Here is a 26817-nt window from a genome sequence, read left to right on the forward strand (position 1 = left end):
GGCATAGGCCAGGGTGCCACTCGAGGCCCAAACCAATTCTGGTTATCGCTTCTCGGCCTTTTGGCTAAGATCAAGTGTAGTATCTGTTCTTATCAGTTTAATATCTGATACGTCCCCTATCTGGGGACCATATATTAAATGGATTTTTAGAACAGGGAGATGGAAAAAGAGCTTGCTCTGTCCACTCCACGCATTGACCTGGTATTGCAGTACCTCCAGGAACGGTGCACCCCTTCTTAACCCAGTTTCCAAAAGCAGAACTCAATTCACCTGATTCATATTAGCCCGATTTAATGAATTGGAAGAAAGCATACGTCTTCATATGCACCTCAATTTGGCCCATTCACTTTTCACACTTCCTCCTTTTGTTTTTTATCTTTCACACTTTTGACTTTCTTTATTCATCCAAATAGCAAACTCATCACCACTCAACCTGACCAACTCGGCTATGTCCCCGTGCTGCAGTTCTCTGTCTTATCTAGATCATTTGCAATTGAATGGAATAGATCCCTTTTGGACAAAGTGGATTCACCTGCTGCTGCAGTGACCACAGGTGTGATAACATCTAGAATTGGCATCTGGTGCGATCTCTCCGCTTCCACTCCAAAGAAAGTTACCTGTTTATTCCTATCATGCATTGGTTTTTGGGGTTTTCTTTGAGTAATGATGATCTCTTTAGTAGTCTGTTGGCGCCCTCTCCTGGAGGAATAGTTTGCTTGCTCTTGGACATTCTAAAAGAGAGGTCATGATAGACATTGAGCTTCTGAGCTCAATTGGGGACAGTCATGGGTGATGAATGTTTGCAACCTACTGCGAAGCCTCATACCGCAATATAAGGAACGTCAAATACTAAGAAAGGGCGGCCCATGAAAGAATTACTACTTTCAATAAGTACACTTAAACGGCTAATTGGGAATAGAAAAACTGTAAAAAGCCCTCTGAGAAAGCCCCCCTCTAACCTTTGATAGTAAGCTTTTCTGTAGTCTGCCTGTTGATGTATTTTCCGTTTGAACTGTGCACAACATGAAGAGACGGAACACTGGCGGCTTGTCACAATGCCCCCCGATGACATCACAATAGCGCTGCTGCCTAGAAAACAAGCTGCGCAGAAGAAGTTGTTCTTTGGGTGGGAGGGTGGGCTAGTGGAAGGAGGGGGCAATCTCTTTTTTTCCCGGGTGGTAGGGGGATGACAGGAGAAGGGAAGCGGGTGGTGAGAAAGGTACAGAGGGCAGGGTTTGGGGGCTGGGAAGGAAAGGGAAAAGATTAGGGTTTGGGGATGATGAAAGGGCTTTCTACGGGTAAGGATGGCAAAGGGTAGCAGTGACGGAAAGTCAGGCAACCTGTCCTGTCCGTCTTTTTGTATCGTGAATTGGAAAGACTGCAAGGGGGAGGGGAGTTGCTTGCGCCCTAAAGGAGGAGTTATTCAGATTCATTGCAGTGGGCGGCGGCTGCAAAACGCACCATTCTTCTTGTTTTGGCTCTGCAAAGCAGCCTTTTCAAGGGTTGGCTTGGGTGACAAAATGTCTTGTGTAGGCGTGGGTTTGTCTCCCTCTCGCTCTCTCTCCCTAAGATGTGTCCGGCATAGGCCAGGGTGCCACTCGAGGCCCAAACCAATTCTGGTTATCGCTTCTCGGCCTTTTGGCTAAGATCAAGTGTAGTGTTGTTTGAAGAGGTGGTTTAAGCTCCAGGCCACCTTAGTACAATGATACAATGCACACTGGAAGGTTGCGCTTGCTAGTACTCTGGGTGGATAGTATATTCATCTAGAGGAAAACATGGCCCTACCAGGATCGAGGCTATTAGACTGAGTAAGGGTGGGGGGCTATGGTACAACGTGCCCCAGGACTGACGACCCTGGAGTGAGTCTGAGCTTGCTGGCTTGGGACCCCGGCAAGCCTTGGGCTCTGTAGCACACCGTACCTTGCCTTTTCATACTTTTTGAGCATATTACCCTATCCCGGCCTTCTGGCTAGGAAGGGAAATTTTTATAATCCCGGTCGGAGGTCTGGTCAGCTTTGGGCTGAGAAACTAACACCCGGTTGGAGGTCTGGGTCAGCTTCGGCTGAGAAACCAACACCCGGTTGGAGGTCTGGGTCAGCTTCGGCTGAGAAACCAACACCCGGTTGGAGGTCCGGTTAGCCTTGGGCTGAGAAACCAACACCGGTTGACGGTCCGGGCAGTTTCGGCTGCGAAACCAACAACTAGTAGCTCTCTACTCCACTTGGGTAAGATGCCTGGGTGGACGCTGGGAGCAACGACAAGGCTCAACCAGGCTTCGGCTTGGGGGAGCACCGAAGATCCCTGACCCTTGCTGTGGCCTTCTGGCTCGGAGGGACGGGGTTGATTTTTGGGGACCCTCTCCTCACGGTGGGGTCCACACGAATCCTAGCCTTTGCACTGTTTTTGGTGTGACTTCGGTCATGCATTTTTTGTGGTGCTTTGGAAAGCTTCATTAAATCAAAATCTGTTCTTATCAGTTTAATATCTGATACGTCCCCTATCTGGGGACCATATATTAAATGGATTTTTAGAACAGGGAGATGGAAAAAGAGCTTGCTCTGTCCACTCCACGCATTGACCTGGTATTGCAGTACCTCCAGGAACGGTGCACCCCTTCTTAACCCAGTTTCCAAAAGCAGAACTCAATTCACCTGATTCATATTAGCCCGATTTAATGAATTGGAAGAAAGCATACGTCTTCATATGCACCTCAATTTGGCCCATTCACTTTTCACACTTCCTCCTTTTGTTTTTTATCTTTCACACTTTTGACTTTCTTTATTCATCCAAATAGCAAACTCATCACCACTCAACCTGACCAACTCGGCTATGTCCCCGTGCTGCAGTTCTCTGTCTTATCTAGATCATTTGCAATTGAATGGAATAGATCCCTTTTGGACAAAGTGGATTCACCTGCTGCTGCAGTGACCACAGGTGTGATAACATCTAGAATTGGCATCTGGTGCGATCTCTCCGCTTCCACTCCAAAGAAAGTTACCTGTTTATTCCTATCATGCATTGGTTTTTGGGGTTTTCTTTGAGTAATGATGATCTCTTTAGTAGTCTGTTGGCGCCCTCTCCTGGAGGAATAGTTTGCTTGCTCTTGGACATTCTAAAAGAGAGGTCATGATAGACATTGAGCTTCTGAGCTCAATTGGGGACAGTCATGGGTGATGAATGTTTGCAACCTACTGCGAAGCCTCATACCGCAATATAAGGAACGTCAAATACTAAGAAAGGGCGGCCCATGAAAGAATTACTACTTTCAATAAGTACACTTAAACGGCTAATTGGGAATAGAAAAACTGTAAAAAGCCCTCTGAGAAAGCCCCCCTCTAACCTTTGATAGTAAGCTTTTCTGTAGTCTGCCTGTTGATGTATTTTCCGTTTGAACTGTGCACAACATGAAGAGACGGAACACTGGCGGCTTGTCACAATGCCCCCCGATGACATCACAATAGCGCTGCTGCCTAGAAAACAAGCTGCGCAGAAGAAGTTGTTCTTTGGGTGGGAGGGTGGGCTAGTGGAAGGAGGGGGCAATCTCTTTTTTTCCCGGGTGGTAGGGGGATGACAGGAGAAGGGAAGCGGGTGGTGAGAAAGGTACAGAGGGCAGGGTTTGGGGGCTGGGAAGGAAAGGGAAAAGATTAGGGTTTGGGGATGATGAAAGGGCTTTCTACGGGTAAGGATGGCAAAGGGTAGCAGTGACGGAAAGTCAGGCAACCTGTCCTGTCCGTCTTTTTGTATCGTGAATTGGAAAGACTGCAAGGGGGAGGGGAGTTGCTTGCGCCCTAAAGGAGGAGTTATTCAGATTCATTGCAGTGGGCGGCGGCTGCAAAACGCACCATTCTTCTTGTTTTGGCTCTGCAAAGCAGCCTTTTCAAGGGTTGGCTTGGGTGACAAAATGTCTTGTGTAGGCGTGGGTTTGTCTCCCTCTCGCTCTCTCTCCCTAAGATGTGTCCGGCATAGGCCAGGGTGCCACTCGAGGCCCAAACCAATTCTGGTTATCGCTTCTCGGCCTTTTGGCTAAGATCAAGTGTAGTATCTGTTCTTATCAGTTTAATATCTGATACGTCCCCTATCTGGGGACCATATATTAAATGGATTTTTAGAACAGGGAGATGGAAAAAGAGCTTGCTCTGTCCACTCCACGCATTGACCTGGTATTGCAGTACCTCCAGGAACGGTGCACCCCTTCTTAACCCAGTTTCCAAAAGCAGAACTCAATTCACCTGATTCATATTAGCCCGATTTAATGAATTGGAAGAAAGCATACGTCTTCATATGCACCTCAATTTGGCCCATTCACTTTTCACACTTCCTCCTTTTGTTTTTTATCTTTCACACTTTTGACTTTCTTTATTCATCCAAATAGCAAACTCATCACCACTCAACCTGACCAACTCGGCTATGTCCCCGTGCTGCAGTTCTCTGTCTTATCTAGATCATTTGCAATTGAATGGAATAGATCCCTTTTGGACAAAGTGGATTCACCTGCTGCTGCAGTGACCACAGGTGTGATAACATCTAGAATTGGCATCTGGTGCGATCTCTCCGCTTCCACTCCAAAGAAAGTTACCTGTTTATTCCTATCATGCATTGGTTTTTGGGGTTTTCTTTGAGTAATGATGATCTCTTTAGTAGTCTGTTGGCGCCCTCTCCTGGAGGAATAGTTTGCTTGCTCTTGGACATTCTAAAAGAGAGGTCATGATAGACATTGAGCTTCTGAGCTCAATTGGGGACAGTCATGGGTGATGAATGTTTGCAACCTACTGCGAAGCCTCATACCGCAATATAAGGAACGTCAAATACTAAGAAAGGGCGGCCCATGAAAGAATTACTACTTTCAATAAGTACACTTAAACGGCTAATTGGGAATAGAAAAACTGTAAAAAGCCCTCTGAGAAAGCCCCCCTCTAACCTTTGATAGTAAGCTTTTCTGTAGTCTGCCTGTTGATGTATTTTCCGTTTGAACTGTGCACAACATGAAGAGACGGAACACTGGCGGCTTGTCACAATGCCCCCCGATGACATCACAATAGCGCTGCTGCCTAGAAAACAAGCTGCGCAGAAGAAGTTGTTCTTTGGGTGGGAGGGTGGGCTAGTGGAAGGAGGGGGCAATCTCTTTTTTTCCCGGGTGGTAGGGGGATGACAGGAGAAGGGAAGCGGGTGGTGAGAAAGGTACAGAGGGCAGGGTTTGGGGGCTGGGAAGGAAAGGGAAAAGATTAGGGTTTGGGGATGATGAAAGGGCTTTCTACGGGTAAGGATGGCAAAGGGTAGCAGTGACGGAAAGTCAGGCAACCTGTCCTGTCCGTCTTTTTGTATCGTGAATTGGAAAGACTGCAAGGGGGAGGGGAGTTGCTTGCGCCCTAAAGGAGGAGTTATTCAGATTCATTGCAGTGGGCGGCGGCTGCAAAACGCACCATTCTTCTTGTTTTGGCTCTGCAAAGCAGCCTTTTCAAGGGTTGGCTTGGGTGACAAAATGTCTTGTGTAGGCGTGGGTTTGTCTCCCTCTCGCTCTCTCTCCCTAAGATGTGTCCGGCATAGGCCAGGGTGCCACTCGAGGCCCAAACCAATTCTGGTTATCGCTTCTCGGCCTTTTGGCTAAGATCAAGTGTAGTATCTGTTCTTATCAGAACAAACTGAGCTAGCTACACTTGACGAGATACGATCAGGGAGACGAGCTCCAAAGCCCAGCCGAGACCGGAAGAGGGAGATCGGACGGAAGAAGAGCTTGGCAGAAAGAAGCAAGAAGACGAAGGCTCGGAGAAGACTTGGGGAGACCAGAGGAACTTCGAGGAGGAACACAGCGGGAGAAGACACCCGGAGAAGAATCCAAGATCCAGCTCCGGGAACTCAAGCAGGAACCAGCCATGGCAAGCAAGCCAGAGAAGGCAGCCAGGAAGGCTCAGGACCCAGGGACCTCCAGGAAGGCTCATCCAGAGGCTTCTTCGGCCCAAGAGGCCCCTACCTCCGACGCCAGCCAGCCGGAGGGAGCCCGGACGCCGCCTGAAAAGGCTCCAACCCTGGAGCCTTGGATGCGGCAGACGGTCGCCCTGAAGCTAAAGGCGGTGGATGGTAGGTTGCCGGACATGTCCAGCGACGTGTTCTGCAAGAAGATGATTCTGGATCAGGGCTTCTCCAGGGCGGAAACCCTGAGTGTCCAGACCTTCATGACTGGCATTTTTCTGGTAACCTTTGCCACGGTGAATGCCTGCAGGAGATACTGGGAGGCGATGAACGCAGCGATGCCGGACTCCCCTTTTCATTCTTTTTTAGGATCCTGTCCTATACAGAGGGATGAGAAGAGGATCACGGTCTCCATGCGGAACCCGCACACCCCAGGAAGAGACATCTCCACGTTCCTGGGACGTCTCTGCACAGTGGTGAGGGAGCCATCCCACATCCTTAACGGCAACGGATTCTGGACGGGTAAGTGGTCAGTAACCGTTCGACTCTACAGGGAACCAGCATCCGAGGATGGTCTCCAGCACCTGCCCCCGACATTCTCTCTGGGAAACTCCTTTGGTCTCATCTACTACCCGGACATGCCACACAACTGCAGGAAATGTGGCGGGAAAGGGCATTCGATGAAGACCTGCAAGGAGGACGCCTGCAGGGTTTGCCGGGTGACAGGACACAGCTCCAAGGACTGCCCAAAGAAGAAGACTTGCAACCTATGTGGACAGGCGGACCACCTTTACAAGGACTGCCCACAGCGGGAGAAATCCTGGGCAAGGGTTGCCGCGGCGACCCAGTATCGGGTAGTCACAGCTTCGTCGACCAAGGCAGCTACGACCAAGGCCACAGAGGCCAAGGACAAGGCGGCCAAGAACCCGGCGACCGTGGCTCCAGCCGATGCCCCAGCAGCCACGGAGTCCAGGGAAAAGAAGGGTAAGAAAACTGCTGCCCCCTCCCTGGTCCCCCCCCCTGTCACCCCTGTCCAAACCCCTCCCCCCCCGGCCAACCCTACTGAGGATTCCACTACCTCCACCTCATTTCCCTACTCCTCAGCTGGTCTCCTCACCCCCCCCCCAAAGCCCACTCTCCCTCCCCAGACCATGAGAGCAGAGGGCCTCAGCACTCTTGCACTTTTCACCGAGGAGGATTTTCCAGCTCTTGTCTCCTCAGGTACAGGCCAAAGGAAAAGGAAGGTGGAAGATAGTCCTGTCGCAGAACCTTCCAAGCTGTTCATTGTGGACCTTAACCCACCCCAGGAAGAGGAGGATGGCCTCCTCCCAGAACCGGACGTGTTGGAGCAGATGGTGGAGTCCCTTGTGGCCGAAGAAGAAATGGAGGAGTCGGAAGCCACTGAGGCACCATCCCTGCTTGATCAGCTAGCAGAAGAGGGTCTGCTGGAGATACCCTTACCAGCAGGTGCCAAAGAGGAAGAACCGCCCGACCGGAGTGGTAACTAAGGCACACCGCCTGCTCTAACTTTCTCTTTCCTCCAATGACTGCTAACATTAACATCTTTTCCATTAATGTTAGGAGCATCAGAGACAAGTTCCGACGTCAGACAATTTCTGCGTTCCTTAACACTCAGTCTAGTGATGTATTTTTCCTGCAGGAATGCTCCCTTCCCTCCTCTAGGTCCTTCAACCATCTGGCCAGGGAGTGGACCCATGGCCCATCCTACTGGTCTGGCGGGGGCGACTGTAGGTCCGCGGGGGTCGCCGTGCTGATCAGGGGAAGCGCCTTCACATTGGACTCTGTTCAGGAAATCGTCTGCGGCAGGTTACTGCTCGTGGATGGCACCTGGGCGGGAGAACCTGTCAGGTTCATCAATGTGTATGCTTCTCCTGTGAAGAGCGATCGACTGGAGCTCCTCCAAGCCCTGCGCCCTCAGCTCGCTACCGCCAGGACGGTAGTGATGGCCGGGGATTTCAACTGCCCGATTGAGGAGGATGGACGCAGTTCTGGAACGGCTGCCAAGTTGGACGTCACATCCAAACTGCTCATTGAGATGGTGACTGAAGCCTCTCTTGTGGACGTTGTTGGCTCCATCGGACACGGATCCGTGAACTATTCATGGTGCCGATCCGATGGCTCGCTGCGTTCCAGGATTGACTTTGTGTTTACCTCTCGGGCGGTTGGGCGGAGTGGGCACTCGATGGTCCCCTGCTTCTTCTCTGACCACAGAGCCATTCACTTTCAAGGTGTGCTGGGCCATGGCTTCCCCATTGGCCCGGGCTCCTGGAAGCTGAACTGCTCTCTGCTGGAAAAGGGTGAGATTCTGGAGGAGCTTAGAGCTGCCTACTCCACGTGGCGGGCCTACAAGGCGGGCTTCCAGTCTGTTTCTGACTGGTGGGAATACGTTAAACTCGAGTTCCGTTTCTTCTTTCAGGCAAAGAGTCAACAACAGGCGGGTCTGAAGAGGAGGGACTTCAGGAGACTCCAGCGTGAGCTGCGTTCCCTGCAGGACCTTCTTCGATGCGGCTGGGACGTGAGAGAGGAGCTGGAGGAGACTAAGAGGAGCCTGAAAAGGCACTTCGAGGAGGAGTCCGAGCGAATTGTCTTCCGTTCCAAAGTGGAGAACCTGGAGAAGGGTGAGAAATGTAACTCGTTCTTTTTCAGGAAACTCCACGCCGGTCACACGCCCATGAATGAACTACGAGACGAGAGTGGCAGCATGCGACGCGGGAAAGAGAACGTGATGAAGGTCGTCAGCGACTTCTACAGCGAACTCTACGCCCGCAAGACTACTGACCCCGAGGCCGCCGATAAGTTCCTGTCAGGTATCACTAACCATCTTGACCCTGCAGACGCGGCGGCCATGGATGTTCCTCTGACGGTGGACGAGCTGCTCTCGGCCGCCAAATCCTTTAGTTCTGGCAGGACACCGGGCAGTGACGGCCTCCCAGCAGAGCTCTATGTAGCGCTGGGAGACCTAATCTGTCCGGACCTGTTAGGGCTGTATGAGGAGATGGTGGTGGAGGGCAGAATGCCTCCATCTCTGAGGGAAGGAATGGTCACGATCCTGTACAAGCGTAAAGGAGAGAGGTGCGACCTGAAGAATTGGCGTCCCATCACCCTTCTGAACGTCGACTACAAGATCCTGGCCAAGACGATGGCAACGAGATTGAAGACTGTTATCGGACGGATCATCCACCCGGATCAGACCTGCGGCATCCCCGGACGTCGCATCGCAGACAGCCTGGCTCTCAGGCGGGACACGGTCGAGTACATCAAAGCCCGCCGGGTGCACGCAGCCCTGATCTCGTTGGATCAGGAAAAGGCCTTCGACCGTGTTTCCCATGAGTTCCTGGGCAAAGCTCTGCACAGGTTAGGTTTGGGTAACATGTTTTGCTTGTATGTCCAACTAATGTATTTTGATATTCACAGCTCGGTGTTGGTAAACGGCTGGAAGACTGACCCCTTCCCGGTCCTCTCAGGGGTCAGACAAGGCTGTCCTCTGTCACCTCTTCTTTTTGTTTGTGTTATAGAACTCTTTGCAGAGGCTATCCGGCGGAATGGAGAGATCAGAGGGATCACCGCACCAGGACCAGAACGCTTCGAGGTCAAGTGCTCGCTCTACATGGACGACGTGACCGTCTTCTGCGCGGACCGGCGCTCAGTCGACACCCTCGTCCAGACCTGTGAGACCTTCGGACGGGCTTCGGGAGCCAAAGTCAACTGCGGGAAGTCGGAAGCCATGCTCTTCGGGGACTGGCAGCCGGCCTCTTCCGCCCCCTTCCCTTTCAGCATCCAGCCGGATTTCATCAAGGTTCTTGGAGTCTGGTTCGGGAAGGAAGGAGCAGCCCTCAAGTCCTGGGAGGAACGCTTGACCAAGATCACCCAACGGATCGGTCTGTGGAGCCTCAGACGCCTCACCTGTGAGGGCAAAGCACTGGTCCTGCGTAACGAGGTACTGCCCGTGCTGCAGTACACGGCCCAGGCCTGGCCCCCCCTTGCCACCGTGTGCAGGGCCATTACCAGGACGGTGTTTCGTTTTGTCTGGGGATCCAAGATGGACAGAGTAAAGCGGAGCATCATGTACAAGGATCCTCGCAAGGGTGGGAAGGGCGTACCCGATATCCCCACCCTCCTGCGATCCTCCTTCGTATGTGACTGCGTTCGCCGAACTCTGCGAGTCAAGAGAGGTTCCGCGGGTGGGTCCATGTCTCGCTTCTTCCTGCTCCCCCTTTGGAGACGGTTAGGCTGGGACAAGTGGGACAGCTCCTTCCCCTACAACTGGACGGCGCCATGGTTCTACGGAGACGTGGTTCGGTTTGTGAGGGAACACCAACTGGAGGGACTCAAGCCTGATTTGTGGAAGCCAAAGACTATCCACAAACTCATCAGAGCCAAGGACGAAATGGAGAACATTCCAGGACTTCATCACGACACACTGGAGACTGTTTGGACAAACGTGTCATCGGCTGGATTGACCAACGGGCACAAGGACTTGTCATGGATGGCGATACAGGGCGGACTGCCCGTCCGGTCATTCATGCACGCCCGGAACCTGTGCAAAACCCGGTACTGCCCAAGGTGCCCCTTCGTGGAGGAAACATCGCTGCACGCCTTTTGGGACTGCCGTTTCGCACAGCGCCTGTTGGTTGCCCTGGAGGATGACCTGAGGAACTCCGTCCCCGGAGGGAGCCTATCGTACCATTCCGTACTTTATGGACTCTTCCCGGGGACTCACACCGTTGGAGCCATCCAGGAGGCTTGGCGCCTTATGAACTGCTTTAAGGACGCTATTTGGGTCGCCAGGAACCGGCTCATCTTGAAGAGGGAGAGGATGTCTATCCAGGATTGCCGCAGGCTGATCCACAGCCTGCTCAGAGACTATTCCATCATGGACAGTCCGGACGACAGCGCCGAGGAGGAGGTTTAGACCTCTTCCATGCCCCCTCCCTCCTTTTCCCGTTATGTGCGTCTTTCAATAAAGCTTCGGGCCTGTGATTTCCCCACCCTATCCCCCTTTTCCCCTACCCCCATCCTCCAATCGCCGGTTCGTCGTTATTTATTGTCTAACTTTTTCTTTCAGCTTGAGTGTTATGGATAAGCATAGGAGCGTGATGTATAGTTTAGTGCGTCGTACTCTATGGCTATGTAAGAAGGATTGTATATTTCTGTGTGTACGGGGCTGCGGCACTGTACACGGTTTGTTACCTTTTTGTGAGTAGTGCATGATAATAAAGATGCTGTTAAATCAAAAAAATCTGTTCTTATCAGTTTAATATCTGATACGTCCCCTATCTGGGGACCATATATTAAATGGATTTTTAGAACAGGGAGATGGAAAAAGAGCTTGCTCTGTCCACTCCACGCATTGACCTGGTATTGCAGTACCTCCAGGAACGGTGCACCCCTTCTTAACCCAGTTTCCAAAAGCAGAACTCAATTCACCTGATTCATATTAGCCCGATTTAATGAATTGGAAGAAAGCATACGTCTTCATATGCACCTCAATTTGGCCCATTCACTTTTCACACTTCCTCCTTTTGTTTTTTATCTTTCACACTTTTGACTTTCTTTATTCATCCAAATAGCAAACTCATCACCACTCAACCTGACCAACTCGGCTATGTCCCCGTGCTGCAGTTCTCTGTCTTATCTAGATCATTTGCAATTGAATGGAATAGATCCCTTTTGGACAAAGTGGATTCACCTGCTGCTGCAGTGACCACAGGTGTGATAACATCTAGAATTGGCATCTGGTGCGATCTCTCCGCTTCCACTCCAAAGAAAGTTACCTGTTTATTCCTATCATGCATTGGTTTTTGGGGTTTTCTTTGAGTAATGATGATCTCTTTAGTAGTCTGTTGGCGCCCTCTCCTGGAGGAATAGTTTGCTTGCTCTTGGACATTCTAAAAGAGAGGTCATGATAGACATTGAGCTTCTGAGCTCAATTGGGGACAGTCATGGGTGATGAATGTTTGCAACCTACTGCGAAGCCTCATACCGCAATATAAGGAACGTCAAATACTAAGAAAGGGCGGCCCATGAAAGAATTACTACTTTCAATAAGTACACTTAAACGGCTAATTGGGAATAGAAAAACTGTAAAAAGCCCTCTGAGAAAGCCCCCCTCTAACCTTTGATAGTAAGCTTTTCTGTAGTCTGCCTGTTGATGTATTTTCCGTTTGAACTGTGCACAACATGAAGAGACGGAACACTGGCGGCTTGTCACAATGCCCCCCGATGACATCACAATAGCGCTGCTGCCTAGAAAACAAGCTGCGCAGAAGAAGTTGTTCTTTGGGTGGGAGGGTGGGCTAGTGGAAGGAGGGGGCAATCTCTTTTTTTCCCGGGTGGTAGGGGGATGACAGGAGAAGGGAAGCGGGTGGTGAGAAAGGTACAGAGGGCAGGGTTTGGGGGCTGGGAAGGAAAGGGAAAAGATTAGGGTTTGGGGATGATGAAAGGGCTTTCTACGGGTAAGGATGGCAAAGGGTAGCAGTGACGGAAAGTCAGGCAACCTGTCCTGTCCGTCTTTTTGTATCGTGAATTGGAAAGACTGCAAGGGGGAGGGGAGTTGCTTGCGCCCTAAAGGAGGAGTTATTCAGATTCATTGCAGTGGGCGGCGGCTGCAAAACGCACCATTCTTCTTGTTTTGGCTCTGCAAAGCAGCCTTTTCAAGGGTTGGCTTGGGTGACAAAATGTCTTGTGTAGGCGTGGGTTTGTCTCCCTCTCGCTCTCTCTCCCTAAGATGTGTCCGGCATAGGCCAGGGTGCCACTCGAGGCCCAAACCAATTCTGGTTATCGCTTCTCGGCCTTTTGGCTAAGATCAAGTGTAGTGTTGTTTGAAGAGGTGGTTTAAGCTCCAGGCCACCTTAGTACAATGATACAATGCACACTGGAAGGTTGCGCTTGCTAGTACTCTGGGTGGATAGTATATTCATCTAGAGGAAAACATGGCCCTACCAGGATCGAGGCTATTAGACTGAGTAAGGGTGGGGGGCTATGGTACAACGTGCCCCAGGACTGACGACCCTGGAGTGAGTCTGAGCTTGCTGGCTTGGGACCCCGGCAAGCCTTGGGCTCTGTAGCACACCGTACCTTGCCTTTTCATACTTTTTGAGCATATTACCCTATCCCGGCCTTCTGGCTAGGAAGGGAAATTTTTATAATCCCGGTCGGAGGTCTGGTCAGCTTTGGGCTGAGAAACTAACACCCGGTTGGAGGTCTGGGTCAGCTTCGGCTGAGAAACCAACACCCGGTTGGAGGTCTGGGTCAGCTTCGGCTGAGAAACCAACACCCGGTTGGAGGTCCGGTTAGCCTTGGGCTGAGAAACCAACACCGGTTGACGGTCCGGGCAGTTTCGGCTGCGAAACCAACAACTAGTAGCTCTCTACTCCACTTGGGTAAGATGCCTGGGTGGACGCTGGGAGCAACGACAAGGCTCAACCAGGCTTCGGCTTGGGGGAGCACCGAAGATCCCTGACCCTTGCTGTGGCCTTCTGGCTCGGAGGGACGGGGTTGATTTTTGGGGACCCTCTCCTCACGGTGGGGTCCACACGAATCCTAGCCTTTGCACTGTTTTTGGTGTGACTTCGGTCATGCATTTTTTGTGGTGCTTTGGAAAGCTTCATTAAATCAAAATCTGTTCTTATCAGTTTAATATCTGATACGTCCCCTATCTGGGGACCATATATTAAATGGATTTTTAGAACAGGGAGATGGAAAAAGAGCTTGCTCTGTCCACTCCACGCATTGACCTGGTATTGCAGTACCTCCAGGAACGGTGCACCCCTTCTTAACCCAGTTTCCAAAAGCAGAACTCAATTCACCTGATTCATATTAGCCCGATTTAATGAATTGGAAGAAAGCATACGTCTTCATATGCACCTCAATTTGGCCCATTCACTTTTCACACTTCCTCCTTTTGTTTTTTATCTTTCACACTTTTGACTTTCTTTATTCATCCAAATAGCAAACTCATCACCACTCAACCTGACCAACTCGGCTATGTCCCCGTGCTGCAGTTCTCTGTCTTATCTAGATCATTTGCAATTGAATGGAATAGATCCCTTTTGGACAAAGTGGATTCACCTGCTGCTGCAGTGACCACAGGTGTGATAACATCTAGAATTGGCATCTGGTGCGATCTCTCCGCTTCCACTCCAAAGAAAGTTACCTGTTTATTCCTATCATGCATTGGTTTTTGGGGTTTTCTTTGAGTAATGATGATCTCTTTAGTAGTCTGTTGGCGCCCTCTCCTGGAGGAATAGTTTGCTTGCTCTTGGACATTCTAAAAGAGAGGTCATGATAGACATTGAGCTTCTGAGCTCAATTGGGGACAGTCATGGGTGATGAATGTTTGCAACCTACTGCGAAGCCTCATACCGCAATATAAGGAACGTCAAATACTAAGAAAGGGCGGCCCATGAAAGAATTACTACTTTCAATAAGTACACTTAAACGGCTAATTGGGAATAGAAAAACTGTAAAAAGCCCTCTGAGAAAGCCCCCCTCTAACCTTTGATAGTAAGCTTTTCTGTAGTCTGCCTGTTGATGTATTTTCCGTTTGAACTGTGCACAACATGAAGAGACGGAACACTGGCGGCTTGTCACAATGCCCCCCGATGACATCACAATAGCGCTGCTGCCTAGAAAACAAGCTGCGCAGAAGAAGTTGTTCTTTGGGTGGGAGGGTGGGCTAGTGGAAGGAGGGGGCAATCTCTTTTTTTCCCGGGTGGTAGGGGGATGACAGGAGAAGGGAAGCGGGTGGTGAGAAAGGTACAGAGGGCAGGGTTTGGGGGCTGGGAAGGAAAGGGAAAAGATTAGGGTTTGGGGATGATGAAAGGGCTTTCTACGGGTAAGGATGGCAAAGGGTAGCAGTGACGGAAAGTCAGGCAACCTGTCCTGTCCGTCTTTTTGTATCGTGAATTGGAAAGACTGCAAGGGGGAGGGGAGTTGCTTGCGCCCTAAAGGAGGAGTTATTCAGATTCATTGCAGTGGGCGGCGGCTGCAAAACGCACCATTCTTCTTGTTTTGGCTCTGCAAAGCAGCCTTTTCAAGGGTTGGCTTGGGTGACAAAATGTCTTGTGTAGGCGTGGGTTTGTCTCCCTCTCGCTCTCTCTCCCTAAGATGTGTCCGGCATAGGCCAGGGTGCCACTCGAGGCCCAAACCAATTCTGGTTATCGCTTCTCGGCCTTTTGGCTAAGATCAAGTGTAGTATCTGTTCTTATCAGTTTAATATCTGATACGTCCCCTATCTGGGGACCATATATTAAATGGATTTTTAGAACAGGGAGATGGAAAAAGAGCTTGCTCTGTCCACTCCACGCATTGACCTGGTATTGCAGTACCTCCAGGAACGGTGCACCCCTTCTTAACCCAGTTTCCAAAAGCAGAACTCAATTCACCTGATTCATATTAGCCCGATTTAATGAATTGGAAGAAAGCATACGTCTTCATATGCACCTCAATTTGGCCCATTCACTTTTCACACTTCCTCCTTTTGTTTTTTATCTTTCACACTTTTGACTTTCTTTATTCATCCAAATAGCAAACTCATCACCACTCAACCTGACCAACTCGGCTATGTCCCCGTGCTGCAGTTCTCTGTCTTATCTAGATCATTTGCAATTGAATGGAATAGATCCCTTTTGGACAAAGTGGATTCACCTGCTGCTGCAGTGACCACAGGTGTGATAACATCTAGAATTGGCATCTGGTGCGATCTCTCCGCTTCCACTCCAAAGAAAGTTACCTGTTTATTCCTATCATGCATTGGTTTTTGGGGTTTTCTTTGAGTAATGATGATCTCTTTAGTAGTCTGTTGGCGCCCTCTCCTGGAGGAATAGTTTGCTTGCTCTTGGACATTCTAAAAGAGAGGTCATGATAGACATTGAGCTTCTGAGCTCAATTGGGGACAGTCATGGGTGATGAATGTTTGCAACCTACTGCGAAGCCTCATACCGCAATATAAGGAACGTCAAATACTAAGAAAGGGCGGCCCATGAAAGAATTACTACTTTCAATAAGTACACTTAAACGGCTAATTGGGAATAGAAAAACTGTAAAAAGCCCTCTGAGAAAGCCCCCCTCTAACCTTTGATAGTAAGCTTTTCTGTAGTCTGCCTGTTGATGTATTTTCCGTTTGAACTGTGCACAACATGAAGAGACGGAACACTGGCGGCTTGTCACAATGCCCCCCGATGACATCACAATAGCGCTGCTGCCTAGAAAACAAGCTGCGCAGAAGAAGTTGTTCTTTGGGTGGGAGGGTGGGCTAGTGGAAGGAGGGGGCAATCTCTTTTTTTCCCGGGTGGTAGGGGGATGACAGGAGAAGGGAAGCGGGTGGTGAGAAAGGTACAGAGGGCAGGGTTTGGGGGCTGGGAAGGAAAGGGAAAAGATTAGGGTTTGGGGATGATGAAAGGGCTTTCTACGGGTAAGGATGGCAAAGGGTAGCAGTGACGGAAAGTCAGGCAACCTGTCCTGTCCGTCTTTTTGTATCGTGAATTGGAAAGACTGCAAGGGGGAGGGGAGTTGCTTGCGCCCTAAAGGAGGAGTTATTCAGATTCATTGCAGTGGGCGGCGGCTGCAAAACGCACCATTCTTCTTGTTTTGGCTCTGCAAAGCAGCCTTTTCAAGGGTTGGCTTGGGTGACAAAATGTCTTGTGTAGGCGTGGGTTTGTCTCCCTCTCGCTCTCTCTCCCTAAGATGTGTCCGGCATAGGCCAGGGTGCCACTCGAGGCCCAAACCAATTCTGGTTATCGCTTCTCGGCCTTTTGGCTAAGATCAAGTGTAGTATCTGTTCTTATCAGTTTAATATCTGATACGTCCCCTATCTGGGGACCATATATTAAATGGATTTTTAGAACAGGGAGATGGAAAAAGAGCTTGCTCTGTCCACTCCACGCATTGACCTGGTATTGCAGTACCTCCAGGAACGGTGCACCCCTTCTTAACCCAGTTTCCAAAAGCAGAACTCAATTCACCTGATTCATATTAGCCCGATTTAATGAATTGGAAGAAAGCATACGTCTTCATATGCACCTCAATTTGGCCCATTCACTTTTCACACTTCCTCCTTTTGTTTTTTATCTTTCACACTTTTGACTTTCTTTATTCATCCAAATAGCAAACTCATCACCACTCAACCTGACCAACTCGGCTATGTCCCCGTGCTGCAGTTCTCTGTCTTATCTAGATCATTTGCAATTGAATGGAATAGATCCCTTTTGGACAAAGTGGATTCACCTGCTGCTGCAGTGACCACAGGTGTGATAACATCTAGAATTGGCATCTGGTGCGATCTCTCCGCTTCCACTCCAAAGAAAGTTACCTGTTTATTCCTATCATGCATTGGTTTTTGGGGTTTTCTTTGAGTAATGATGATCTCTTTAGTAGTCTGTTGGCGCCCTCTCCTGGAGGAATAGTTTGCTTGCTCTTGGACATTCTAAAAGAGAGGTCATGATAGACATTGAGCTTCTGAGCTCAATTGGGGACAGTCATGGGTGATGAATGTTTGCAACCTACTGCGAAGCCTCATACCGCAATATAAGGAACGTCAAATACTAAGAAAGGGCGGCCCATGAAAGAATTACTACTTTCAATAAGTACACTTAAACGGCTAATTGGGAATAGAAAAACTGTAAAAAGCCCTCTGAGAAAGCCCCCCTCTAACCTTTGATAGTAAGCTTTTCTGTAGTCTGCCTGTTGATGTATTTTCCGTTTGAACTGTGCACAACATGAAGAGACGGAACACTGGCGGCTTGTCACAATGCCCCCCGATGACATCACAATAGCGCTGCTGCCTAGAAAACAAGCTGCGCAGAAGAAGTTGTTCTTTGGGTGGGAGGGTGGGCTAGTGGAAGGAGGGGGCAATCTCTTTTTTTCCCGGGTGGTAGGGGGATGACAGGAGAAGGGAAGCGGGTGGTGAGAAAGGTACAGAGGGCAGGGTTTGGGGGCTGGGAAGGAAAGGGAAAAGATTAGGGTTTGGGGATGATGAAAGGGCTTTCTACGGGTAAGGATGGCAAAGGGTAGCAGTGACGGAAAGTCAGGCAACCTGTCCTGTCCGTCTTTTTGTATCGTGAATTGGAAAGACTGCAAGGGGGAGGGGAGTTGCTTGCGCCCTAAAGGAGGAGTTATTCAGATTCATTGCAGTGGGCGGCGGCTGCAAAACGCACCATTCTTCTTGTTTTGGCTCTGCAAAGCAGCCTTTTCAAGGGTTGGCTTGGGTGACAAAATGTCTTGTGTAGGCGTGGGTTTGTCTCCCTCTCGCTCTCTCTCCCTAAGATGTGTCCGGCATAGGCCAGGGTGCCACTCGAGGCCCAAACCAATTCTGGTTATCGCTTCTCGGCCTTTTGGCTAAGATCAAGTGTAGTATCTGTTCTTATCAGTTTAATATCTGATACGTCCCCTATCTGGGGACCATATATTAAATGGATTTTTAGAACAGGGAGATGGAAAAAGAGCTTGCTCTGTCCACTCCACGCATTGACCTGGTATTGCAGTACCTCCAGGAACGGTGCACCCCTTCTTAACCCAGTTTCCAAAAGCAGAACTCAATTCACCTGATTCATATTAGCCCGATTTAATGAATTGGAAGAAAGCATACGTCTTCATATGCACCTCAATTTGGCCCATTCACTTTTCACACTTCCTCCTTTTGTTTTTTATCTTTCACACTTTTGACTTTCTTTATTCATCCAAATAGCAAACTCATCACCACTCAACCTGACCAACTCGGCTATGTCCCCGTGCTGCAGTTCTCTGTCTTATCTAGATCATTTGCAATTGAATGGAATAGATCCCTTTTGGACAAAGTGGATTCACCTGCTGCTGCAGTGACCACAGGTGTGATAACATCTAGAATTGGCATCTGGTGCGATCTCTCCGCTTCCACTCCAAAGAAAGTTACCTGTTTATTCCTATCATGCATTGGTTTTTGGGGTTTTCTTTGAGTAATGATGATCTCTTTAGTAGTCTGTTGGCGCCCTCTCCTGGAGGAATAGTTTGCTTGCTCTTGGACATTCTAAAAGAGAGGTCATGATAGACATTGAGCTTCTGAGCTCAATTGGGGACAGTCATGGGTGATGAATGTTTGCAACCTACTGCGAAGCCTCATACCGCAATATAAGGAACGTCAAATACTAAGAAAGGGCGGCCCATGAAAGAATTACTACTTTCAATAAGTACACTTAAACGGCTAATTGGGAATAGAAAAACTGTAAAAAGCCCTCTGAGAAAGCCCCCCTCTAACCTTTGATAGTAAGCTTTTCTGTAGTCTGCCTGTTGATGTATTTTCCGTTTGAACTGTGCACAACATGAAGAGACGGAACACTGGCGGCTTGTCACAATGCCCCCCGATGACATCACAATAGCGCTGCTGCCTAGAAAACAAGCTGCGCAGAAGAAGTTGTTCTTTGGGTGGGAGGGTGGGCTAGTGGAAGGAGGGGGCAATCTCTTTTTTTCCCGGGTGGTAGGGGGATGACAGGAGAAGGGAAGCGGGTGGTGAGAAAGGTACAGAGGGCAGGGTTTGGGGGCTGGGAAGGAAAGGGAAAAGATTAGGGTTTGGGGATGATGAAAGGGCTTTCTACGGGTAAGGATGGCAAAGGGTAGCAGTGACGGAAAGTCAGGCAACCTGTCCTGTCCGTCTTTTTGTATCGTGAATTGGAAAGACTGCAAGGGGGAGGGGAGTTGCTTGCGCCCTAAAGGAGGAGTTATTCAGATTCATTGCAGTGGGCGGCGGCTGCAAAACGCACCATTCTTCTTGTTTTGGCTCTGCAAAGCAGCCTTTTCAAGGGTTGGCTTGGGTGACAAAATGTCTTGTGTAGGCGTGGGTTTGTCTCCCTCTCGCTCTCTCTCCCTAAGATGTGTCCGGCATAGGCCAGGGTGCCACTCGAGGCCCAAACCAATTCTGGTTATCGCTTCTCGGCCTTTTGGCTAAGATCAAGTGTAGTATCTGTTCTTATCAGTTTAATATCTGATACGTCCCCTATCTGGGGACCATATATTAAATGGATTTTTAGAACAGGGAGATGGAAAAAGAGCTTGCTCTGTCCACTCCACGCATTGACCTGGTATTGCAGTACCTCCAGGAACGGTGCACCCCTTCTTAACCCAGTTTCCAAAAGCAGAACTCAATTCACCTGATTCATATTAGCCCGATTTAATGAATTGGAAGAAAGCATACGTCTTCATATGCACCTCAATTTGGCCCATTCACTTTTCACACTTCCTCCTTTTGTTTTTTATCTTTCACACTTTTGACTTTCTTTATTCATCCAAATAGCAAACTCATCACCACTCAACCTGACCAACTCGGCTATGTCCCCGTGCTGCAGTTCTCTGTCTTATCTAGATCATTTGCAATTGAATGGAATAGATCCCTTTTGGACAAAGTGGATTCACCTGCTGCTGCAGTGACCACAGGTGTGATAACATCTAGAATTGGCATCTGGTGCGATCTCTCCGCTTCCACTCCAAAGAAAGTTACCTGTTTATTCCTATCATGCATTGGTTTTTGGGGTTTTCTTTGAGTAATGATGATCTCTTTAGTAGTCTGTTGGCGCCCTCTCCTGGAGGAATAGTTTGCTTGCTCTTGGACATTCTAAAAGAGAGGTCATGATAGACATTGAGCTTCTGAGCTCAATTGGGGACAGTCATGGGTGATGAATGTTTGCAACCTACTGCGAAGCCTCATACCGCAATATAAGGAACGTCAAATACTAAGAAAGGGCGGCCCATGAAAGAATTACTACTTTCAATAAGTACACTTAAACGGCTAATTGGGAATAGAAAAACTGTAAAAAGCCCTCTGAGAAAGCCCCCCTCTAACCTTTGATAGTAAGCTTTTCTGTAGTCTGCCTGTTGATGTATTTTCCGTTTGAACTGTGCACAACATGAAGAGACGGAACACTGGCGGCTTGTCACAATGCCCCCCGATGACATCACAATAGCGCTGCTGCCTAGAAAACAAGCTGCGCAGAAGAAGTTGTTCTTTGGGTGGGAGGGTGGGCTAGTGGAAGGAGGGGGCAATCTCTTTTTTTCCCGGGTGGTAGGGGGATGACAGGAGAAGGGAAGCGGGTGGTGAGAAAGGTACAGAGGGCAGGGTTTGGGGGCTGGGAAGGAAAGGGAAAAGATTAGGGTTTGGGGATGATGAAAGGGCTTTCTACGGGTAAGGATGGCAAAGGGTAGCAGTGACGGAAAGTCAGGCAACCTGTCCTGTCCGTCTTTTTGTATCGTGAATTGGAAAGACTGCAAGGGGGAGGGGAGTTGCTTGCGCCCTAAAGGAGGAGTTATTCAGATTCATTGCAGTGGGCGGCGGCTGCAAAACGCACCATTCTTCTTGTTTTGGCTCTGCAAAGCAGCCTTTTCAAGGGTTGGCTTGGGTGACAAAATGTCTTGTGTAGGCGTGGGTTTGTCTCCCTCTCGCTCTCTCTCCCTAAGATGTGTCCGGCATAGGCCAGGGTGCCACTCGAGGCCCAAACCAATTCTGGTTATCGCTTCTCGGCCTTTTGGCTAAGATCAAGTGTAGTATCTGTTCTTATCAGTTTAATATCTGATACGTCCCCTATCTGGGGACCATATATTAAATGGATTTTTAGAACAGGGAGATGGAAAAAGAGCTTGCTCTGTCCACTCCACGCATTGACCTGGTATTGCAGTACCTCCAGGAACGGTGCACCCCTTCTTAACCCAGTTTCCAAAAGCAGAACTCAATTCACCTGATTCATATTAGCCCGATTTAATGAATTGGAAGAAAGCATACGTCTTCATATGCACCTCAATTTGGCCCATTCACTTTTCACACTTCCTCCTTTTGTTTTTTATCTTTCACACTTTTGACTTTCTTTATTCATCCAAATAGCAAACTCATCACCACTCAACCTGACCAACTCGGCTATGTCCCCGTGCTGCAGTTCTCTGTCTTATCTAGATCATTTGCAATTGAATGGAATAGATCCCTTTTGGACAAAGTGGATTCACCTGCTGCTGCAGTGACCACAGGTGTGATAACATCTAGAATTGGCATCTGGTGCGATCTCTCCGCTTCCACTCCAAAGAAAGTTACCTGTTTATTCCTATCATGCATTGGTTTTTGGGGTTTTCTTTGAGTAATGATGATCTCTTTAGTAGTCTGTTGGCGCCCTCTCCTGGAGGAATAGTTTGCTTGCTCTTGGACATTCTAAAAGAGAGGTCATGATAGACATTGAGCTTCTGAGCTCAATTGGGGACAGTCATGGGTGATGAATGTTTGCAACCTACTGCGAAGCCTCATACCGCAATATAAGGAACGTCAAATACTAAGAAAGGGCGGCCCATGAAAGAATTACTACTTTCAATAAGTACACTTAAACGGCTAATTGGGAATAGAAAAACTGTAAAAAGCCCTCTGAGAAAGCCCCCCTCTAACCTTTGATAGTAAGCTTTTCTGTAGTCTGCCTGTTGATGTATTTTCCGTTTGAACTGTGCACAACATGAAGAGACGGAACACTGGCGGCTTGTCACAATGCCCCCCGATGACATCACAATAGCGCTGCTGCCTAGAAAACAAGCTGCGCAGAAGAAGTTGTTCTTTGGGTGGGAGGGTGGGCTAGTGGAAGGAGGGGGCAATCTCTTTTTTTCCCGGGTGGTAGGGGGATGACAGGAGAAGGGAAGCGGGTGGTGAGAAAGGTACAGAGGGCAGGGTTTGGGGGCTGGGAAGGAAAGGGAAAAGATTAGGGTTTGGGGATGATGAAAGGGCTTTCTACGGGTAAGGATGGCAAAGGGTAGCAGTGACGGAAAGTCAGGCAACCTGTCCTGTCCGTCTTTTTGTATCGTGAATTGGAAAGACTGCAAGGGGGAGGGGAGTTGCTTGCGCCCTAAAGGAGGAGTTATTCAGATTCATTGCAGTGGGCGGCGGCTGCAAAACGCACCATTCTTCTTGTTTTGGCTCTGCAAAGCAGCCTTTTCAAGGGTTGGCTTGGGTGACAAAATGTCTTGTGTAGGCGTGGGTTTGTCTCCCTCTCGCTCTCTCTCCCTAAGATGTGTCCGGCATAGGCCAGGGTGCCACTCGAGGCCCAAACCAATTCTGGTTATCGCTTCTCGGCCTTTTGGCTAAGATCAAGTGTAGTATCTGTTCTTATCAGTTTAATATCTGATACGTCCCCTATCTGGGGACCATATATTAAATGGATTTTTAGAACAGGGAGATGGAAAAAGAGCTTGCTCTGTCCACTCCACGCATTGACCTGGTATTGCAGTACCTCCAGGAACGGTGCACCCCTTCTTAACCCAGTTTCCAAAAGCAGAACTCAATTCACCTGATTCATATTAGCCCGATTTAATGAATTGGAAGAAAGCATACGTCTTCATATGCACCTCAATTTGGCCCATTCACTTTTCACACTTCCTCCTTTTGTTTTTTATCTTTCACACTTTTGACTTTCTTTATTCATCCAAATAGCAAACTCATCACCACTCAACCTGACCAACTCGGCTATGTCCCCGTGCTGCAGTTCTCTGTCTTATCTAGATCATTTGCAATTGAATGGAATAGATCCCTTTTGGACAAAGTGGATTCACCTGCTGCTGCAGTGACCACAGGTGTGATAACATCTAGAATTGGCATCTGGTGCGATCTCTCCGCTTCCACTCCAAAGAAAGTTACCTGTTTATTCCTATCATGCATTGGTTTTTGGGGTTTTCTTTGAGTAATGATGATCTCTTTAGTAGTCTGTTGGCGCCCTCTCCTGGAGGAATAGTTTGCTTGCTCTTGGACATTCTAAAAGAGAGGTCATGATAGACATTGAGCTTCTGAGCTCAATTGGGGACAGTCATGGGTGATGAATGTTTGCAACCTACTGCGAAGCCTCATACCGCAATATAAGGAACGTCAAATACTAAGAAAGGGCGGCCCATGAAAGAATTACTACTTTCAATAAGTACACTTAAACGGCTAATTGGGAATAGAAAAACTGTAAAAAGCCCTCTGAGAAAGCCCCCCTCTAACCTTTGATAGTAAGCTTTTCTGTAGTCTGCCTGTTGATGTATTTTCCGTTTGAACTGTGCACAACATGAAGAGACGGAACACTGGCGGCTTGTCACAATGCCCCCCGATGACATCACAATAGCGCTGCTGCCTAGAAAACAAGCTGCGCAGAAGAAGTTGTTCTTTGGGTGGGAGGGTGGGCTAGTGGAAGGAGGGGGCAATCTCTTTTTTTCCCGGGTGGTAGGGGGATGACAGGAGAAGGGAAGCGGGTGGTGAGAAAGGTACAGAGGGCAGGGTTTGGGGGCTGGGAAGGAAAGGGAAAAGATTAGGGTTTGGGGATGATGAAAGGGCTTTCTACGGGTAAGGATGGCAAAGGGTAGCAGTGACGGAAAGTCAGGCAACCTGTCCTGTCCGTCTTTTTGTATCGTGAATTGGAAAGACTGCAAGGGGGAGGGGAGTTGCTTGCGCCCTAAAGGAGGAGTTATTCAGATTCATTGCAGTGGGCGGCGGCTGCAAAACGCACCATTCTTCTTGTTTTGGCTCTGCAAAGCAGCCTTTTCAAGGGTTGGCTTGGGTGACAAAATGTCTTGTGTAGGCGTGGGTTTGTCTCCCTCTCGCTCTCTCTCCCTAAGATGTGTCCGGCATAGGCCAGGGTGCCACTCGAGGCCCAAACCAATTCTGGTTATCGCTTCTCGGCCTTTTGGCTAAGATCAAGTGTAGTATCTGTTCTTATCAGTTTAATATCTGATACGTCCCCTATCTGGGGACCATATATTAAATGGATTTTTAGAACAGGGAGATGGAAAAAGAGCTTGCTCTGTCCACTCCACGCATTGACCTGGTATTGCAGTACCTCCAGGAACGGTGCACCCCTTCTTAACCCAGTTTCCAAAAGCAGAACTCAATTCACCTGATTCATATTAGCCCGATTTAATGAATTGGAAGAAAGCATACGTCTTCATATGCACCTCAATTTGGCCCATTCACTTTTCACACTTCCTCCTTTTGTTTTTTATCTTTCACACTTTTGACTTTCTTTATTCATCCAAATAGCAAACTCATCACCACTCAACCTGACCAACTCGGCTATGTCCCCGTGCTGCAGTTCTCTGTCTTATCTAGATCATTTGCAATTGAATGGAATAGATCCCTTTTGGACAAAGTGGATTCACCTGCTGCTGCAGTGACCACAGGTGTGATAACATCTAGAATTGGCATCTGGTGCGATCTCTCCGCTTCCACTCCAAAGAAAGTTACCTGTTTATTCCTATCATGCATTGGTTTTTGGGGTTTTCTTTGAGTAATGATGATCTCTTTAGTAGTCTGTTGGCGCCCTCTCCTGGAGGAATAGTTTGCTTGCTCTTGGACATTCTAAAAGAGAGGTCATGATAGACATTGAGCTTCTGAGCTCAATTGGGGACAGTCATGGGTGATGAATGTTTGCAACCTACTGCGAAGCCTCATACCGCAATATAAGGAACGTCAAATACTAAGAAAGGGCGGCCCATGAAAGAATTACTACTTTCAATAAGTACACTTAAACGGCTAATTGGGAATAGAAAAACTGTAAAAAGCCCTCTGAGAAAGCCCCCCTCTAACCTTTGATAGTAAGCTTTTCTGTAGTCTGCCTGTTGATGTATTTTCCGTTTGAACTGTGCACAACATGAAGAGACGGAACACTGGCGGCTTGTCACAATGCCCCCCGATGACATCACAATAGCGCTGCTGCCTAGAAAACAAGCTGCGCAGAAGAAGTTGTTCTTTGGGTGGGAGGGTGGGCTAGTGGAAGGAGGGGGCAATCTCTTTTTTTCCCGGGTGGTAGGGGGATGACAGGAGAAGGGAAGCGGGTGGTGAGAAAGGTACAGAGGGCAGGGTTTGGGGGCTGGGAAGGAAAGGGAAAAGATTAGGGTTTGGGGATGATGAAAGGGCTTTCTACGGGTAAGGATGGCAAAGGGTAGCAGTGACGGAAAGTCAGGCAACCTGTCCTGTCCGTCTTTTTGTATCGTGAATTGGAAAGACTGCAAGGGGGAGGGGAGTTGCTTGCGCCCTAAAGGAGGAGTTATTCAGATTCATTGCAGTGGGCGGCGGCTGCAAAACGCACCATTCTTCTTGTTTTGGCTCTGCAAAGCAGCCTTTTCAAGGGTTGGCTTGGGTGACAAAATGTCTTGTGTAGGCGTGGGTTTGTCTCCCTCTCGCTCTCTCTCCCTAAGATGTGTCCGGCATAGGCCAGGGTGCCACTCGAGGCCCAAACCAATTCTGGTTATCGCTTCTCGGCCTTTTGGCTAAGATCAAGTGTAGTATCTGTGAGGCTCGGCAGATGCAATGCACACTGGAAGGTTGCGCTTGCTAGTACTCTGGATGTATAGTATATTCATCTAGAGGAAAACATGGCCCTACCAGGATCGAGGCTATTAGACTGAGTAAGTGTGGGGGCTATGGTGCAATGTGCCCCAGGACTGACGACCCTGGAGTGAGTCTGAGCTTGCTGGCTTGGGACCCCGGCGAGCCTTGGGCTCTGTAGCACACCGTACCTTGCCCTTTCATACTTTCTGAGCATATTGCTCTATCCCGGCCTTCTGGCTAGGAAGGGAAATTTTTATAATCATGGTCGGAGGTCCGTTCAGCTTTGGGCTGAGAAACCAACACCCGGTTGGAGGTCCGGGTCAGCTTCGGCTGAGAAACCAACACCCGGTTTGAGGTCCGGGTCAGCTTCGGCTGAGAAACCAACACCCGGTTGGAGGTCCGGGTCAGCTTCGGCTGAGAAACCAACACCCGGTTGGAGGTCCGGGTCAGCTTCGGCTGAGAAACCAACACCCGGTTGGAGGTCCGGTTAGCCTTGGGCTGAGAAACTAACACCGGTTGACGGTCCGGGCAGTTTCGGCTGCGAAACCAACAACTAGTAGCTCTCTACTCCACTTGGGTAAGATGCCTGGGTGGACGCTGGG

General features: G+C 49.1%; 11 non-coding genes and 3 pseudogenes across 11 annotated transcripts; all 14 read left to right on the top strand.

Annotated features, from left to right (window-relative positions):
- Positions 1-44: 44 nt before the first annotated feature.
- On the top strand, positions 45-235 carry LOC142287921 (U2 spliceosomal RNA). The gene has a single exon (XR_012748813.1). It is a non-coding gene; the product is annotated as a U2 spliceosomal RNA (small nuclear RNA).
- A 2185-nt stretch (positions 236-2420) lies between these two features.
- LOC142287949 (U2 spliceosomal RNA) lies at positions 2421-2616 on the top strand. Its single transcript, XR_012748834.1, has one exon. It is a non-coding gene; the product is annotated as a U2 spliceosomal RNA (small nuclear RNA).
- A 1387-nt stretch (positions 2617-4003) lies between these two features.
- LOC142287933 (U2 spliceosomal RNA) lies at positions 4004-4194 on the top strand. Its single transcript, XR_012748824.1, has one exon. It is a non-coding gene; the product is annotated as a U2 spliceosomal RNA (small nuclear RNA).
- A 1387-nt stretch (positions 4195-5581) lies between these two features.
- LOC142287961 (U2 spliceosomal RNA) lies at positions 5582-5686 on the top strand (annotated as a pseudogene).
- Positions 5687-11114: 5428 nt separating this feature from the next.
- Positions 11115-11320, top strand: LOC142287943 (U2 spliceosomal RNA; annotated as a pseudogene).
- Positions 11321-13505: 2185 nt separating this feature from the next.
- On the top strand, positions 13506-13701 carry LOC142287950 (U2 spliceosomal RNA). Its single transcript, XR_012748835.1, has one exon. It is a non-coding gene; the product is annotated as a U2 spliceosomal RNA (small nuclear RNA).
- Positions 13702-15088: 1387 nt separating this feature from the next.
- Positions 15089-15279, top strand: LOC142287945 (U2 spliceosomal RNA). The gene has a single exon (XR_012748831.1). It is a non-coding gene; the product is annotated as a U2 spliceosomal RNA (small nuclear RNA).
- Positions 15280-16666: 1387 nt separating this feature from the next.
- Positions 16667-16857, top strand: LOC142287956 (U2 spliceosomal RNA). Its single transcript, XR_012748840.1, has one exon. It is a non-coding gene; the product is annotated as a U2 spliceosomal RNA (small nuclear RNA).
- Positions 16858-18244: 1387 nt separating this feature from the next.
- LOC142287967 (U2 spliceosomal RNA) lies at positions 18245-18435 on the top strand. The gene has a single exon (XR_012748844.1). It is a non-coding gene; the product is annotated as a U2 spliceosomal RNA (small nuclear RNA).
- A 1387-nt stretch (positions 18436-19822) lies between these two features.
- LOC142287923 (U2 spliceosomal RNA) lies at positions 19823-20013 on the top strand. The gene has a single exon (XR_012748814.1). It is a non-coding gene; the product is annotated as a U2 spliceosomal RNA (small nuclear RNA).
- A 1387-nt stretch (positions 20014-21400) lies between these two features.
- LOC142287924 (U2 spliceosomal RNA) lies at positions 21401-21591 on the top strand. The gene has a single exon (XR_012748815.1). It is a non-coding gene; the product is annotated as a U2 spliceosomal RNA (small nuclear RNA).
- Positions 21592-22978: 1387 nt separating this feature from the next.
- LOC142287925 (U2 spliceosomal RNA) lies at positions 22979-23169 on the top strand. The gene has a single exon (XR_012748816.1). It is a non-coding gene; the product is annotated as a U2 spliceosomal RNA (small nuclear RNA).
- Positions 23170-24556: 1387 nt separating this feature from the next.
- LOC142287926 (U2 spliceosomal RNA) lies at positions 24557-24747 on the top strand. Its single transcript, XR_012748817.1, has one exon. It is a non-coding gene; the product is annotated as a U2 spliceosomal RNA (small nuclear RNA).
- A 1387-nt stretch (positions 24748-26134) lies between these two features.
- On the top strand, positions 26135-26261 carry LOC142287968 (U2 spliceosomal RNA; annotated as a pseudogene).
- Positions 26262-26817: the final 556 nt, after the last annotated feature.

Source organism: Anomaloglossus baeobatrachus, unplaced genomic scaffold, assembly GCF_048569485.1.
Source record: "Anomaloglossus baeobatrachus isolate aAnoBae1 unplaced genomic scaffold, aAnoBae1.hap1 Scaffold_764, whole genome shotgun sequence".
Taxonomy (NCBI): Eukaryota; Metazoa; Chordata; class Amphibia; order Anura; family Aromobatidae; genus Anomaloglossus; species Anomaloglossus baeobatrachus.